The 17641-nt window shown below is 43.7% G+C and overlaps 1 long non-coding RNA gene across 4 annotated transcripts in view; it reads right to left on the bottom strand.

The window, feature by feature from the left end:
- Positions 1-17641, bottom strand: part of LOC137473603 (uncharacterized) — a 125320-nt gene that overhangs the window by 12885 nt on the left and 94794 nt on the right. For 2 of the 4 annotated variants that reach the window (XR_010998888.1, XR_010998890.1), the window contains one exon: positions 545-628. This is a non-coding gene — a long non-coding RNA (uncharacterized lncRNA). Of the gene's footprint in view, positions 1-544; positions 629-6220; positions 6650-17641 lie in introns of those variants that run through there. The other 2 variants (XR_010998891.1, XR_010998889.1) reach the window with 2 other exon arrangements.

The following is a 17641-nucleotide window of genomic DNA, read 5'->3' as shown; positions in this document are numbered from 1 at the left end:
TTTTACACACAGCTCAACCTTCCCCACAGGCCTGTTAGCCTGATTTTTTCCATTTGAATTTCTCTCACTGAACAATTCTGTCATCTTAAAATGAGCAACGTGCAAGAAACAATCAAAGCCTCCACAGCTGGAATTTAATGTCATCAGAAGGTCTGTGGTGCCTTGATATAAACTGTAAGAAAACACACAAACAAAAAAAAAAGCATTTGGATCATTTGGGAGAAAAATAATGACAAACCATTACTGAAAAGATTCCTACACTGATGACAGTACTTCACATTCCTTCCTGAGCTTTGTGTAGCTGCACTGAGAAGTGCTAGGAAGTGAAGAGATCTGGGGAACATTCCTCTGGAACAGGCAAAGAGCCCTCAAATGAAGGCAATTATTTCCCACTAGTGAAACATCCAATTTACCCATTATGCAGGCACACCATGCATTTCTCTCTGCACTTTCAAAGCTCCTCAAAGCTTTTAGCAGGAAAGGCCTGATGGCTACAAGGTATTTGCAACAACTGATACCAAGGAGGGACACGGATGTGCTGTACCTGAGAAAAAACAGCCTCTACCATGGAGAGCTTTCTTTGTGTACTTCTGGAACAATTCATTACTGACAGGCTTGTCCTCAGAATCTGGAAGAAGAAAACACCAGAAGTTGTTTGAATTGTGTTGTTCTGCTAAGAGATGAATCAAAACACAACTTGAGAATGATTTTTTCTTTTCCTCCAGGTTTTACCCAGACTTTTTAACCACGTTATGACGCCTCACAATCTGTATTTGTGTGAGTGCACTCACAGTCAGAACAGGCAATCGAGGTGTGTCACTAACCCATCACTAAATACAGGCATCATGCTCCCTATGGAAAGAGTAATTCTGGATCAGAGCTCACCAAAAATTCCCCCCCCAAAAAAAAAAATCGCTGTCTTTGTTTCATAACAAAATGTGTGTGTAGGCACTCCTTGTGAGATGTATCCAAAATACATCCAAACCTCTTGGGTAGAATCCCTTGAGCTGCAGTGCACTTGTGCACTGACTGTGGCAGTGGTGCCACAGGGAAGCAAATCTTTGTGGAGGCAAAATCCATAAATAGCAGGTGCCAGAGAATCACCTGCTGCACAGAGCAACATCCTTGACGTAAAGATTTACTCTGAACTCTGTTTTGAAACCTCATCAGGCTGATTTTGGGGATTAGCAGGGAAGGAAATCCTAAAAATACAAAAGCAGTCTTATCGAGCTGGGGGAAAGGCAGTAAGACGTTTTTGTGACAAAGGCTTCAGGATATGAATTATGCATTACCAAAAACTGACTTCAGTCTGGATGGGAGGAGGGAGATTTCTGTGCATCCAAATCCCAGCACAACGGGCACAAGCTGCTCTGCAGGGAATTACATACATCCTGTACAAACATCATCCATCTGAGAATCTCACTTTTTTTTTTTTTTTTTTGCCTGAGTATTATTTTGTGCTAATTGTGAGAATCTGAGGCAGAAAACCACAAACAACCTGCGAAATGAAATCTTTGGAATCAGTCTCCATCCAATTCAGAGAGGGCTACTGAAGCCATAAGGAAGCAGGAGCAGTCTGGCTTCAGCCTCCCTCTATTTCTGTCCACATTCCCACCCTGTGCCCATCACCATAGCAGCTGACTGCTCCTTCTGCAAAACACCAACCTTTGGGGCAGCAGAGGCAGGAAAATAGTGGGGTTTTTTTTCCCCAAATGGATCACAACATTTGCTGGATAAAAGCAGCTGATGTTGTATTTTAGAAATTGGACAGGACAGCCATAATAAAAAATGTAATTCCCTGTTGATTGCTGAGGTATGTTAATGAGGGTATGATAATGAAGCAGCCATCCACAAAAAACCTCACTGTTGATTGTCCATGTCTTACATTATAAAAACACATACTTTCATTGCCACCGCTGCCTGACAGTCCATTTAAAATCATCTCAGTGGAGTCTGGGAGAACAACAATGGCCATTAAGAGTTAAAAAACCCAAAATATTTCTTCAGCTTAAAATAGTTCTTCTGACTTACAGCTTTTGGGACGTAAGAGCGATGAGCATCATTTTTAGCAACCACCCTGGCACGGTGGCTGTTATATAAGTTTCAATAGAAGCTCTAATCCCACCCCTGAGCAGAAATGCCCCTGTCATGAAGCACTCCAAAGCAACACCTGCTGTTTGTATCCTCGTGCCATGAGCTGGATCACAGCCACTTCTGTCCCTACAAAGTGAGCTCTCAAAACCAGGCACTGCTGCCCCTCTGCTTATCTCCAGCACTGGCTTAATTTGTGCTGCTCCACACATCATCGCAGCACTTTGTCTGTCAAAGCATGGAAAGTGACCTGGAAGGAACTGCTCTTCTGTATCTTTAAAAAAACAGCACAAAAACTTTTATTAGTCTGTGGTTTTGTTTTTTTTTTTGTCTGATATAACACAAACTCAGACTACTCCACGATTACCCAAGAGGAAGTGAAATTAAAGTTATCACACAGAAAGAAGATAACAATTAAGAAAGATAGGAAGTTCAATCAGACCACTTCAAGTTTTAACCTCAGCTTAATTTCCACGCCTCAGGAACACACTGCAGAGGACCTTTCAGTGGAAGACAAATATTCTGTACTCCTCCCATCACATATGACACTGCAAAAAAACCCTGAAACCCAAGCCAGGAATATTTTCAGAGTGAAACAAAGCACTTTAGAACCCTTCCTTGTTACGGTGAAGAAGCAAAGAAGCCAGATGAGGCAATGAGCAACCTGGGATAGTGGAAGGTGTCCCTTCCTATGGCAGAGGGTTGGAACTAGATGGTCTTGAAGGTCCCTTCCAACCCAAACCATTCTGTGGTTCTATGAAGCAGATATCAGCATTTTTTTAAAGATATTCACTTCCTACATTCTGCTGCTGCACAGTGACAAATACATATGCCAGATACATTTATATACTACATACTTCATAGCAGGAAAAATAACCAGTGCAGAGATCTTACTCCATCAGTGTACTGGAAACAGAAATTATTTACCTTTCCATTTGCACCGATTTATAAGCAGGTTTTCCATCAAACAACATGTTCTTCCTCTGGCATATGCAAGATGCCCTCTTGAGATCAGCACCTGGAATTTATAAAATGGTTTATTTAAATGCGTGTTTGCATTTCCACTTCAGCTTCCCCTCATGAAATGCAGAGAAGTCACACAGTTATGGTAAAAAGGAAGATTTTAGGGATTGATCAATGCCCTGTGAGCCATGCTAGGGACTAGAAGATCCAGGAGATGAGAGGGATCTTCACTGCATGCTGAGCAAGGATCATCTGGATCAACCGGTGAGCATCTGGCAGTGCTGCAATCAATTACATCTGCACAACCATGCACAGGTCAGAATATTTACTGATCCTTACTGCTGAACCCCTTTTACTACTCACTTTGTGCATGTGACTTCTGTGATGGGACAGTCACATCATGAGGATAAAAGCAGACATTGTGCTTCACTAATAAACACTGATGCTGGCACACGCCATGGAAATTACAGAGCTAATTAGAGGACAACATAATGCTCCATGTATTGAACACAGCCAGGCAAGGGATGGGAAAAGGGGCTGTTGGATTTTGAAAACAAATTTGTTTTTGCTTTGATCTACAACATCCATTAAACAACTTCAGTTGCACTAGAAAAATATGTCCCTGTCCATCAGAAAACATAACGTACATACAAATTACTCCTGATCTTTTTAGTCTCTTCCCCACAACTGGCTCCAGCTTTTGAAGCTGCAAACAAGATCAGCATCTCATAACTGCAGCATTAAAGGATGGATGAAATTCTGATTTTCTTTGGGGCCCGAGAAACTCAGCTTGTGCAGTAGGTGTTTACCTTCACAGTGATTTCCAAGGAAGAAAACTACTGTAGCAGGACAGAGATCAAGACACACTGAGCTAGAAGCTTCATATAAAACAGAGTAAAATGAGCTTGGTTTTCTAGTTTACTGCCTGAGGCAAGAAACAGAGGCATAAAAAAAAAAAGAGAGAAAGTATAAGGAATAATAAGACAATAAAACCTGATATAAAGGTAGATTAACAGCCTTTCTACCGTAGGCATCATAGGAAGATAAAGTTTTAAAATAGAGGCTTAAATACGAAGGTGTTTTTGTGGCATTTACAGAGGGTTGGCATGGGAGAAAGCTCCTTTCTGTTGACACAGAACTGAGCTGCAGCAGATTGCTATCAATCCACGTGTAGAAGCCACACAAACATCCTGGAAGGAAAACAAAATGATGCACACAGGTGCAGGTCTGGAACTTGAGTACAGAGAGACAGAGAGAGAGAGAGGGAGAGAGAAAGAGAGAATAATCATATCATTGAATAATAATCAAATCCATTACTGCAATGGAAATCTGGGAAGAGAGAAGATGCAGGATGTGCACACAGAGAACATAACATCACTGTGCACATTAAAAATATGATTAAGAAAGACCACAAAACCACCAGAATCACGGTCATTCCGTCAGGTATGTCCAGTGTAAAAAAGGGAGGATGAAGAACTAGTGTTAATATTTTGTTAAGAAAAAGCAACTGGAAACGTCAACGTTTCCAATGAATTCAAGAGGCAGATGTCAGTCTGGAAGTGGTGTAGGATGGAATCACAGAGGTGAATCCTAAATTGCAAATCACTGGTGTAACTTCCTAATTCTAAAAATGTGGCCATTACTAAACCAAGGAAAAATAAACCTAAAAAAACCCCTAGTGATTCTGTCCAGGAGAGATTTCAGTGTTTATTCTGCCAGCATTCAAGTTCTCCTGTTTGTAGACATAAGTTAATTCATCAATTACTAAATGAGTTCAGTTCGTTCACAGCATGCAATTAATTTATTTTCCTCTCTTAACAGGCACATCCTGATGTCACTTTGTAATATTTTGCAAATTCAATTACTAGACACAATGAGAAAAAGGGAATATTGAAGGCAGAAAATAAAACTGCAGGAAAGACAGATGCAAAACCTATGGAGATACTGTACAACACAAATAGCGTCTGGCAGCAAGGTCCTTTCCCGGCCCAGCAGGGCTGACTGTTCTGAATTAACTTTCCTGTGGTCGGAACAGGTCTGGGATGTTGGGTGAAGGAATGTGGCAGCTGCTAGCCCATGGTGGTGTCCCCACAGCCATTTTCCCTGCAGCTAGACTTACTTCTCATTTCTCTCACTCCTTCCAGTTCTTTGCAAACAGTTCCATCAAGAGATCCCTTTTTTCATGGAACTACTCTGGATTTCTCTGTGGTTTTAACAGTGGCCAAGGAAATTCACTCAAGAGGAAATTCACTCCCCATAATTCCTACTGTAGCCACTGTGAAGGTTAAAAGGATTAAACGGTTGAAGTGATGACTGGGATAATAAAGTATGTGCTGTGTAACGCCAGCTGCACAGGCCTTGACAGAGCAAAGCTTTAGAAAAAAATAGAAGAGGAAAGTCTTTAAATATAAAACCCGACAGTCCCTTGAACATATCTGCACTCCAAAGGCCCACTCCCAGCAGGAGCTGGGAGGAGAGCTCTGGATGGGTGTTGGGATGGAGGTTTCAGGCAGCACCTGCAGCAGTGCCAAGGTGGGAGCAACCCCAGTCTGGTCAGATCTGCCTCTCACACTCACCAGCCCTTCCAGCGCAGAGGGAAAATAGCGCCAGATGCACCCTCAGCCAAGGAGGGAAATCAGCTGAACCATGATCACAGTCATGGACTGCAATTACAGCTTCATTAACAGGAAAATTTAGTTAGGTTTCAGTAACAAGCCATAAAATTTTTCTTGTGTTAGCGCAACGCACACAGGGCTGGAGCTCTGGGAAGGCCGGTCCTGTTTCATGGGTGATGCAGCACCAGGCAGGGACACATGGCTGTCCACAGTGTCCCCTGCCATGAGACTGGGAGTCTGCAGGCATCAGCCACGTGGCCTGTCTCAGCTCTGCCTGGATTTTGGCAGGATTTAGGTGCCTAGACTCTGGAGTGATAGAGCTTTCTATTCAGTAGCTGCTGGAGCATCAGCATGTGCTGTACCACAGCCAAAGGTGTCCCAGCTGGCGTGAAGGAACCTGCTTCTCCCCCTACATTTTTCTGCAATAAAAAAGCAGCCTAAACACCACTAAGTGCCCTGGAAGAGCCAGAAATCTACCAAAATCCATGCCAACACCAGGGCCCTTTCCAGATCAAGGCTGCACAGAGGCCCTGGTGGCCACCACCTTCCACTGGACACTGAAGCGCCACCTGAAAAGCAGGAGAGCCCCTTTCCGTGCCTGTTCAGCCTTCAGTTTCACACCATCCTGGAAAACTGGAGCAACACAGATGCAGAATGTGAGGCTGAACACGTCTCTGCATCGTTTGTGTGGCTCCTGGTACCCTCCAGGCTGTTCCACACCAAACCTGAGCTTCCCTGTGCTCCCTACCAGGCACACACAACCTCAGAGCAACTGAGGTTTTGATTACCCAAACTGCCCAAATTTTGATGCCCAAATCCCTGTCTAATGTGTCACAAACAAGGTCCCTGTGGAGTTGTCTCTCTCTACAGTGCTTGTTGTGATTCCAAAATTACAAGACATCCATACCCTTGCCACCTTCTCAAGACCTCAAGGGTCCCCCCAGCCTTTTCAGTCTCATTCTGTCCTGTTCTGGTGGAAACTGAGCTCTGCCCTGTGATCCAGGACTTTTTTTTCACATCACATGTAGGAATTATTTCCCAATTATGGCCCAGGCAGTTGAGTTCCACACCCAAGGGCAAAAATCCAGCATGGATACAATAAACTGGGCATTTATGGGCTTTAAAAACTCAGCACTGGATATTTCTAAAGAGGATGTATGATGCATGTACAGCAAGACACAGCTAAGCATCATTTTGATCTGAAGCTTAAAATACACAACCTGTCCTGAACTATTTCTGTTTTAGCATGGAAAATTTGGTGATATTCCTGCTGAAAATGAATAATTAAAAGAATTTTGAAAGTGCTTAAAAGGGCAGTAACAGAGAAGACAACTGATTCAGACTACAGCACTGCTGTGAGACAAGGAATGACAATGATTATGTTTGAGGTGCTGTAATTTAAGACAAACTGTAGCAGAACTGCTAGAGCAGCTTGCTAATTCTATTACTAATCCTTACATCACACTTTCCAGACTCTTTATGGATTTCCCTCCTAACAGCCTCTGCTTTATCAGCATTTTTTTGGCAGAAGGAACTACAGTAACTTCTGCTATGAGGGAGTAATTGTGTCAGGGGGTTGGTGAGGAATATTCCCTTGAATTTCCAGATTGGAGCAGCACTCTGCTTACTGTGCTCTCTACAAGATCTAACTGGAACAATCCTCATCCTGCCCTCCGGGCCATGAAAGTTTTATCAGGTTTCCAGTTAAGGTGAAGATAATGTGTGGATTTGACAAGATAGGCTTAACCAGCTAAAATAACTGAAGTAAAAGTGCAAACTACACTGTACTGCACTGTAAAATACCATACAGATCTACAAAACAATGCAAACTCAAAGCAAGAAGTCACAAGTCTGACAGACCATAGGAATACAGATTATGAAACCATGAAAAATCATTTAAAACTGGATAATTAAGCCCACACCACAAACACTTTTCTTCTCCTTAAATACAACACCCCTCACTTCATGTGTCAATATTATTAATACATTGCTTTGTATCACTGCCCATGGCTACAACACCCCAGTCCTAGACATTTTCAGATACAAAGGAATGAAGGAGAAGGATTGGCTGCAATGCCCCAATCGAACTCGTGTTTTTTTTCTGCTCAAATCCATAGTTCTGTATCCTAAAAGCCAGATGCTGAGCATATCTGCTGCATCACTTCCCTGAATCCCTGCCAGCTCTATCTGCTCTCCGAAATCCCCTGCGGAGATTTCCAACACACCGTGAGCCCTGCACAGCTCCGCCTCCGACCCTTCCTGTTAGGGACTTCTGAGCAATGGGTTTTTATCTCATTAATTCAGTGTTTTTTAGGAAACTACTTTTCCCTGCCAGTTTTTAACCCCAGAGGAATTTTCTAGATGTGCAGTGACAGCGCATGAGTAATAGCTCCCTCATTAAACGACCAGGGAGTCATAAAACAAAACAAATTGTTCAGCTTCCCAGTGTTTTTCCGATTTGCTTTCCCTTTCCAAGTCCTGTAGTGCTCACAAACATCCAAACTATCTAAGTGACGTCATTTCTAGTCAGAATTCTTAAAGGAAACAACATGTCCTTTGCCTGTTGCTCAATTCTCTGGTATTCTTGCAGTCATTTATTTGTGCCCCTGAGCAGTTTCAAGTAATTTTGTTTTTTTAAATCAAGAGCTAGTTGTGCCCCTGTGAAACACATACTTCCAAAACACACTATGAAAAGCTTGTCTGGCATGGGAGAGGAGCTATTGTTGTGTTTACTCCTGCTGGGAACAGGTTCCTCATCCCATTTTGAAACCTGGGAGCCACGACTATACAACTATACAGAGCAGCGATTCAAGGAGGATTTTGAAAGGCCACAATTTCTGCATTGCTTTGTGAGAATGAGACAAGTCTCCTGCATTTTTGTTCAGGATAGAACAAGATACCAAAACAACTCTGGGAGGTGAAAAGGCATAAAAATATTTGCATTTAGTATGTATTTTGGCAGGCCTGTAGAAGTGCTAACTATTATAGTTTTCACAACAATCCTTTAAGGTGTTCTTGCAGTCCTCACCTTAAGACAGCAAAGGAAGGACTGAGTGGAGTCAGTCTGAGGTGACCTGAATTCAATATTTAGTGTTTTTACTGAAAAATGTGGCTTGCTTCCGGAAAACTTAATTTCCTTTCGCCTGAACAAAATCTGGGAGCCGCAGAATGAAAACCATTTCAGACAGCCTGAACATCTCACACCACGGAGGTTTTAATTCTTTTTCAATCTTTTAATGAGCAACAGAAAGCAAAGGAATGAGATAAAACTGGGAGCTCCAGACCACAGTCCCCAACACATTTGGCAGCCGTGAGGAGACCCATTACACACGCCAGGCTCACTGACCTTGCAGATTTCTCCAGGATTAGAAAACAAACCAGATGAAAGCTTCTTCCCTTTTACAGGGAACTGTGCTCCCTGTATCTACAAGTAAATGTTTTGATGCTGATGAATAAGCAGCAGCTTTAAATACACATCTGAGTCAAGCAAAGAAGTGATGAATGTCAGGGAAAGACTACTTGAGCAAAAGGTGAGCAGAGATCCCAGCCCAGAACCTCAGGGATGCCCAAGAGCCTCACTGCTGATGATTTCACTACAATCTCAGTATTCAAACACCTCTAAGGACACAGGCTGTCAGAATTTGCCTCTTTACACTGCTTTATAATTGGCAACAAAGGTGGGAACAACTTGCCAGCTTCGCTTGTCACATCATCCTTACGACAGCGTGCGGAGGTACCGCTGAGGAAGGGGGATTTCGTCAGGACTGAAATACATCGCAGACACCGTGGCAGATGGCACTGGGTGAACTGAAATGGAATTGCAAAGTTCAGGGTATTTTAGAGAAGGTTCATTTAAGATGAAACGAGGTAACAGCTTAAGAAATACAGAACAGTTGAAGGGAGACAAAAACGTATCCTCTTCATCCTTCTCCCGACATACGGAGATGCTCAATGAACTGAAATGATTGTAAATATTTTGGCATTTACATCACAGCCACAAATGAATGCTGACTTGTCCTGATACCCTGGGACCTCCCCAGACATACAACCCCCACTGTCCTGCACATTTTGCAGTCCAAAGGGTGAGGAAATTTCTCTTGTCATCTGTTTAAATGCAATGCACAGGTGAAGTGGGGACCTCACAAGAATATGCTAAAGCCAAGACTGGAGAAGGATTAAGAAATTAAACCTTTGGACAGATAACAGAAACCCCCAAGGTCAGTATGAAAGAGCAGAAATAACCCTTTGAATCTTTACTAATTGTCCTCGACAAGGACTCCATCACCTCCCTAAAGTCTTTTGCACTCTCTGCTGCCAGAGATGTTACTGGAATGGGCACATCACAGGTCTGAGACTCTGCTGATGCCCTAAGATACCACTCAGTTTAACATTTCAGGAACAAGCCTGCTACTGAAGCAGAGTTTGGACAGCATTCCCAAGGCCACAGAGCCCATCAGGCCTGTGGACAGCTCCTCATTAAAAGAAGCAACAAGGAACAAAACCCCAACCTCTTTTCCAGGCGGTGAATGATACCAGCATGAGACTGACAACTTTCAGGATGAGGTCACCTCCGTTTCCCTTCAGAAATGAAGCTGGCAAGTACAATTAACAATAATTAAAAACTCCTTTCACAAAGGGACACTACACTTTTATTATCTCTGCTGAAGCCTAATCAAAAGCATCACAATGGGCTTGTTGATTTTTTAGAACTAAGACACGATAAAAGACAGAAAGAAAACTGGCAATTAAGAACAGAAACCCTATTTTCTTAGGTGCCATAGTATTTGGGCTCAAAATACATATTGTCCCCTTGCTTCCCCAAAAAAAACCTCAGTACTTACTAGATAGCCATGGGAAAACATAACCAGAAGCGTAATGGATAAATAAAAGTGCTTGTGACACTGAAAGTTATATGGGAAGTGCAAGCAACAAGCTGTAATCACAGCCAAGAAAACTTCCTGGCCTTGGATCCAATGATTTTCTGCAGCACGGAGTTTCAGCTGCAGTAAGTTCCTTTGCATCCAATTTACTATTAAAAAATATAATTATATGAGAGCTAAACCCCCTCCATGGATTCTGCTGCACAGCTACAACACCATAACAACTTTATAAATCCTTTAAAATGCTTTTATTTTTGCTGTGGACATTGAAGGTCCCACTGCTCTTTATCAGGGAAGGTATTTTGCTATTGGTGTCTCCCCCCATACGCAGGCAGAACTGCCAGATCAGATTTAGCAGCAGAACTTTAGGGTGCAGATTAAACCCTGGTAACTGGCTTTCACCCAGAAACTTGAGAGCTTAAATCACTTCTAGAAGTGTGATTACTTTTGAAAGATTTAGTGTTACAGCTCCAAAATGACCCTGCTGCTGTGCAGAACACGTTGCGCTCCTGAGCGATCCGAACGGCATCAGGCACACGGGTCCCCCTCTCCCAGGAGCGTGGGTGGATGATTTTCCCAAGATTGAGCCAATTTTAGGACAGAAGGGTAAGCCCAAGGACTGAGGAATGAGAGAGTTTAAGTGGGAAGCAGGCAGAGTGGAGGGTGTGCCACGCAGCAGGAAGCCCACCTGCCCCCGGAGCGATGCCCGCCGGACGAGGAGCGGTGCCAGCCCGCAGTCCGGAATAGCAGCAGGGCTGGCAAAAGGGAAGGAAATGTCCAGTCTTAGGCAAGAGGTCACCCCAGTCTGAACACATCAGCACTTGAATCGGGCCCTTGGTTTTGCAAGGGCAAGAGGTCACCCCAGTCTGAACACATCAGCACTTGAAGGGTGGTTTTGCAAGGGCCTGACTCCCCAAATCCCCGCTGGTACCAAGGGTCGTGACTCGAGAGACCAAGGACGCTGCGACATGATCTGGTCACTCTGTCACTTCATAGCCATGGGCTGGCTGTAAACAGGGAAGTCACGTGCCATCCGTAGTGTCACGTAGGGACTTCCTGAGTGCCACCCGGGCTCAGAACATCGCCTGCAACATCTCGTAGCCCACACAGTGTCTGCAAAAACGGGAACCTTTAAGCGCCTCCTATTACCGGCCCCCATCCCCGCCATCCTCCGTGACTCAGGAATCCGTTTCTGGATGCCAGCGTGCATTTCCCGCTTCCCTTCCCTGCGGTGCACAGAACACCAACGGAGCTGAGTGCTGACACAGTGCCTAGATTGACTGCAGTATTTTGCTTTTTGGACCGAGTCCCAATTTCAGTCTGATCTGGTTCTCAGATAGGAGGCTGTACATTGTCACAGCGTTTGTAAGAGCGGTTGCTACACTGATTCCACGAGATAGGCGAGGCTGTGCATCTGCATACCGGAAAACCAGATCGTGCACACTGCAGATCCATCGAATTTTCTCAGAATAATAAAGTGGAGAGACACTGAAAACAGCATGGAAATCATTTGATGGGCTTCTTCCAAACACACTGGTATAAATACAGGTCAAATTCGCACGGAGTGTTCCAATTTGCATCGTCATGTTTGAAAAGCAAATATTTTGTAACAGTTGAGACAACAAGCCTGGGCGACAGCAGATTTGGACTGCTTAGTCCTATTACTACAACGCTGACTATGGATCATGCCATGGAAAAACTCAACTTTCAATCAACTGCTTGAAGAACAGGTGAAATTTTCCCAGTGCTCAGCATCCAGAAGATGTCACCACAAGCTGGAATTAAGCACACCGGTGCTTCCTGCTGCCTGGCACATTGAAAATCACGCCTTTCAAAGGATGGTTATACACTGAAAATGGAGATGTATTAACCAGTCCTTATCACTAAATATATCTGAAGTACATAAGCAGCTCAGAATCTCCTTTCCTACTAATCCTAACAGATCCCTGCACCTTTTCTTTGACAATATTTTATTAAGTTTACTCAGGAAAGAATGCAGCCTTGCTAATACACAGGGCACGACCGTTATCTTTAACAGCTGTACCATTCTGAGACAATTTTTGACAGGAATTCACACGCTATGATACCACTAGGATTCGATACACATATATTTTAGACCAAAACCCTGACGATTCCAGGCATCTCCTGAAGGACTGGAGGAAGAAGGTCCTCAGACCCCTCACTTTGTTTTAGTTGCTCAGCATTTCTTCTGGTAAATGAACTGTAACATTTTAAGCAGACAAATTGCCTCTCACAAATGTATTGGTTCTACCAGACTGACTAAGACAGACAAATAGTGAAAACTTGTTTCTGGAAGTAAATAACAAGCTGCTTTGAACTATTTTTCAGCCCAGAACTGCAAATTAACAAGTCCATGCACAGTCTCCATCACAAAGCACTGTAATATGTAAAAAGGGTGCTATGAATTTTAATGCAAAACTGTGTGACGTATCTTCCAGATGGGAAGCATTAGAAAAAATGTTATTACACACACATATTTTTAATATTAGACAAATGAGACATCTTGCATGCAGCCACGTTCTTGGGGCAGCTATCACAACTGAAATGCGTGGTAGATCGAAGTGAATTGAATAAAAAAATATTCAGACAAAACCACAAAATCACAAGGGATGGGTGACGTATTTTTTTACCACCCTCCTTGCCCTACCCTTTTGCAGCAATTTAAATGGTTTCAACATCTTAAAAACAAAACAAAACAAAACAAAACAATTAAAAAATATATCTTGTTTCTTGAAGCTCTCTGGTTGTTTTCCTACAGACACTACCTCAGCATTACGCAGCCACTACAGCCATGAACTGCTTTCTGGTTTGCTGAGATCGAGTGAGTGGTTCCCCTCACTTTCCCTTGAGCAACAAACACAAAAACTCTGGGTAATGAAAGCATTAGAAGATAGAACCTCCACTAATAAAATCTATTTTACAACAGCAGGAAAAACATTTAAGATAATATGTAGGGGCCTTCAGGGAGACATTGAAATAGTCTTCTCCCACCTAAAGGAGCTCTAAGAGAGATGGAGAGTGACTTTGGACGAGGACATGGAGCGATGTGACACAGGGAACAGCTTCCCACTGGCAGAGGGCAGGGTTAGATTTGATATCGGGGAGAAATTCTTCACTACAAGGGGAGTGAGGCACTGGAACAGGTTGCCCAGAGAAGATGCCCCATCCCTGAGGTGTTCAGGGACAGGTTGGATGGGGTTTGGAGACACGTGGCATAGTGGAAGGTGTCCCTGCCCATGGCAGGGGGTTGGAACAAGATGATCTTTGAGGTCCCTTCCAACCCAAACCATCCTGTGATCCTGTAACTTCATGTCAGTGTGGTGGTTAAAATAGGAGCTGAAAGGCTCACAACTCACTGGGGCAGAATGAAGTGAAAGAAGCCAAGCCAAAAGGTTTTATTTCTCATCAGTGCACCTTTGATCATGTTGTTCACAACTTGCACTGTAGGAGCTACAACATACTGACCCCTTATGTAACCCAAGCCTTGGAAAAGTCAGTAACCTCCTCTCCTGCAGCAGCTTCCTGCACCTGCCCCTACAGGTAATAAAGGATTACAGGGATCAGAACTGCTATGTTTATGAAACTTTGTTTTTTTCTGCTCAGCGAGCAGCTTGTTTATTCTTAAAATAAAAGGAGTGGCTGTGTTAGGGAAGGGGAAAAAAAAAGGAAAGAAAAACAACAGAATTAAAAGGAAGAACACACCCATATGGGAAAAAATGGCCAAAGACAAAGCAGGCTTATTGCAAATGCTGCACAACCCTGTCACTGACAAAACCAAACTATGAATTAGCCAGAAGGGAAACTTCAAGGTTCTTGTTCCTGTGCGCACTCAGAATCTGTCCACACTTCCACAGAGGTCTCACGCTGCTCTTGTGATTGTTGTGATAAGTTTTAGTATCAAGCAGAACAATAAACAAACTTCCAGTTAGTCCTGCCACTGTAAATATTTTAACTGTGTTCCTGCAGACCCACAGGTGGCAACTGGGAACAGAGATTTTTGACAAAGCAGTTGTGTTCCTGCAGTTCCCAAAGCACGTGTAAACACCACCAGGATCTCTGCTTAGGTAAGGAATGCAAATTTGAGGGTTTGACAGATCTACAACCCAACAGGCTTGCATTAAACATACCCCACGTTCCTGTGGATTTTATTCTGTACAGTTACTACAGCATTTGAACATCGGCAAGCGATTAGGGCTGTTTTAATGGTAAAAAACATCTGCTTAAGTACAGCAAATTGTTTCTGGATTTGTCTAGGATTAAAAAAATGAGTAAACACTGACTACTGTACAAGATGTCTTGGCTGCAGTTCCAAGCTTTATAGGAAATTTACTTTGCAACAGGTGACCATATTCAAGATGAGGAAGATTCCACTGAAAAGGTCCAAAGTCTGGAGCATGTCTGCCATTAGGAAAGTCCAGAGAGTTGGGGTTGATCAATCTGGAGAAGGCTCCAAGGAGACCTAAGATATCCTTCCAGTGAATAAAGGGGCTTCAAGAGAGCTGGAGAGGAACTTGGGACAAGAGGGAATGACTTCACACAGCCAGAGGGCAGGATTAAGTTCAGTATTAGGGAGAAGTTCTTTATTTTGAGGGTGGTGAGGCATCTTATCTGGCTACCGATGAAAACCTGCAGGGACTGGTGTTTTCAGAACACTGCCTATGAAGTTATTCCTTAATAAATACCTTTTTGTCAGCTAAGACAAGACCTGTCACTTCCTGCAGTCACTCACCTCTGTTTGGGCTTCAAAAGGACTTGCTCTATTACAGTAAGTACTGAGAATGTACTGTGTACAACTTAGTATGACTTAACAGGGCAGCAGAGCCCTTACCTTGGACAACAGCCTGACTGCACCTGACTGCAGAGAGGTCACAGCTGGGGCTGTAACTCTGCCATAGAAATTAATAAAAACAGGTACACATTAGTCACAGGGGGCTACATCCAACCTTACAGCACTTTTAGTTAAACATCCTAATAAGAACCATGTCAGACAGGGTCTGGTAATGATTTAAAGTTACTTTACTTTCCCATTTTCTTCAGTAAAATTAAAGGAATTTCAGGTTTGGGAGCTGTCTTTATGCTGAGGCATTGCAGGTTTGTAATTCCAGCATATCCTTCACCTTCACACCTTTTATTAGTCAGGTAACTCCTTCCCCCTGCAGCCCTCAGGTCATTTCAGCTCCTGGGAATGCCCACTACAAGCTGCAATAAACAATACGGATTGAAAGTTTCTGTCCGTGACTTTGTTAGAGCTAAAACAACCTGCAAATGCATGATTATGGGCTGACATCTTTCTGCAGGAACAGCAGCAGCATGCAACCAGCTGACCAGGATGAGGATCACTGTTTTATGCCCAGGCACAGTAAAGTTCAGGCAGAGTAAATCACGCGCCAGGGGAAGCACCGGAGGTCAGCAGGGTCTGTGTGCTGCCCTGCACACCCCACAGCCCCTGTGGCAGCTCCCCATCCCCTTGCCTGTCTTCAGGAGGGTGGCTGTTCCCAGTCTTCCAGGTATCCTCACAGAGCCAGCCCATAACGCTACTCCAACTTTTTGCTACCTCCCTCCCCATGCACTCACCCCCTCCCACCTCCTCTCTCACTTGCCAGTCTCGTTACCCACCCACTCACACTTTCCCTTACTCACTCCTAACCCACCCATTTTCACGTTCCTCATTCATCTCCCCGTTCAGTCACACAACCTGAGCCTCAAACACCTCCAATCCACTCAGGGAGAGGAACTTTGCCTCCCAAGACCCACCTGCCCGTGCCTCTCTCATCAACATCCCTACGCTCCAGCTTCCTGGAGTTTGAGGGGAGGCACCTTACTGCTCCATGCTCCCCATGTCCATGAGGCTCCATGAAATCCATCTCCACCCACATCACTGCTGATCTTTCCTGCCATCCCTTCTGGATGAGCCAAACGCTTTCTTTGGACAGAGTTGAGGATGGGTGGGTAAGGACTGGGCAGTGCTGGCCGTGCCTCTGCCACATCCGTGCATGCTCTGCCCCCAGCAGGCACCCAACACACCCCCACCCTGCCAAAACCCTGCTCCTGGAGGCTTCCAGCCAAGCCCGCTCAACCTCCGGGATACTCTGGAAAGAAAAACAGAGGCAATGCTTCAGGAACATGCAGAGCACTGGGGTAAAGGTGCTGGATCATGACCAGAGGGCAGCTCTGAAGGGACTGGCTCAAGCCAGCGTGGCTCTGCGCCAGCTCACACCAACACCCCGTTATTCTCTCATGGGGAAACTGCAAAAAAAAGACAAAGTCCATTTGTCCTTTTTATAGTCACTGAAGTTTTTTTTTTTTGTTGTTGTTGTTTTTTAAAGGAGGGGATATGGATCTAGCTCTTAGTGGTCAAGACAAAGGAAAACTTTCGAGACAACCCTCCCTGGGCACCCGAAGCTTCTGGTAGTGAAGAGCAATCCCTCAGGAAGAAACAACAAACACGCAAACCCCAAATCCCACAGAAACAAGTAAAACTATAAAAAGAACAATAGCTATGAAGAATTTGAATGGAAAGCTGGGATGGGGCTTGGGGAAGACTCCAGTAACTAGACTGCAACTTCCACTAATTCTGTCACTAATACAAAACTAGTTTTTTTGGTTTCCCTGCAATGCCCTCTGCAGACTGGTCTGCACACATAGCTTCCTCACTGTTTAAATGCCACAATGGAGTTAAAAATCACATACATTTTATCTCCTCCATACAAAAACATTTTCATTTCCAATTCAAATTGGCATTTCTCAAATGACACCAGAACAGACCACTCTTATACTAAAATAAAATATGCACCTGAGAAATTATACTATTAGCAGCTCCATTTAAAATCTATCTTCAATCAGTAGAATTTCCCCAAATCCTGAAAAACTGAGCATGCAGCACTTAAGATAAGTGATACATTTAATATTCAAGAGCACATAATACTATTCCACTCATATTTACGGGCTGTTAACACCAGAGCGAATTACCGAAAGATGAGAACAAAGACTTGAAATAATATGAAATATTATGAAGTAAAGAAATGGAAAAAATTTAGGGCACATATTAGGCAAAGAAAAATCTTGCCATCG

This window comes from Anomalospiza imberbis, chromosome 5 (genome assembly GCF_031753505.1).
Source record: "Anomalospiza imberbis isolate Cuckoo-Finch-1a 21T00152 chromosome 5, ASM3175350v1, whole genome shotgun sequence".
In the NCBI taxonomy this organism is placed as follows: Eukaryota; Metazoa; Chordata; class Aves; order Passeriformes; family Viduidae; genus Anomalospiza; species Anomalospiza imberbis.
This window is presented reverse-complemented; position numbering and strand designations above follow the sequence as displayed.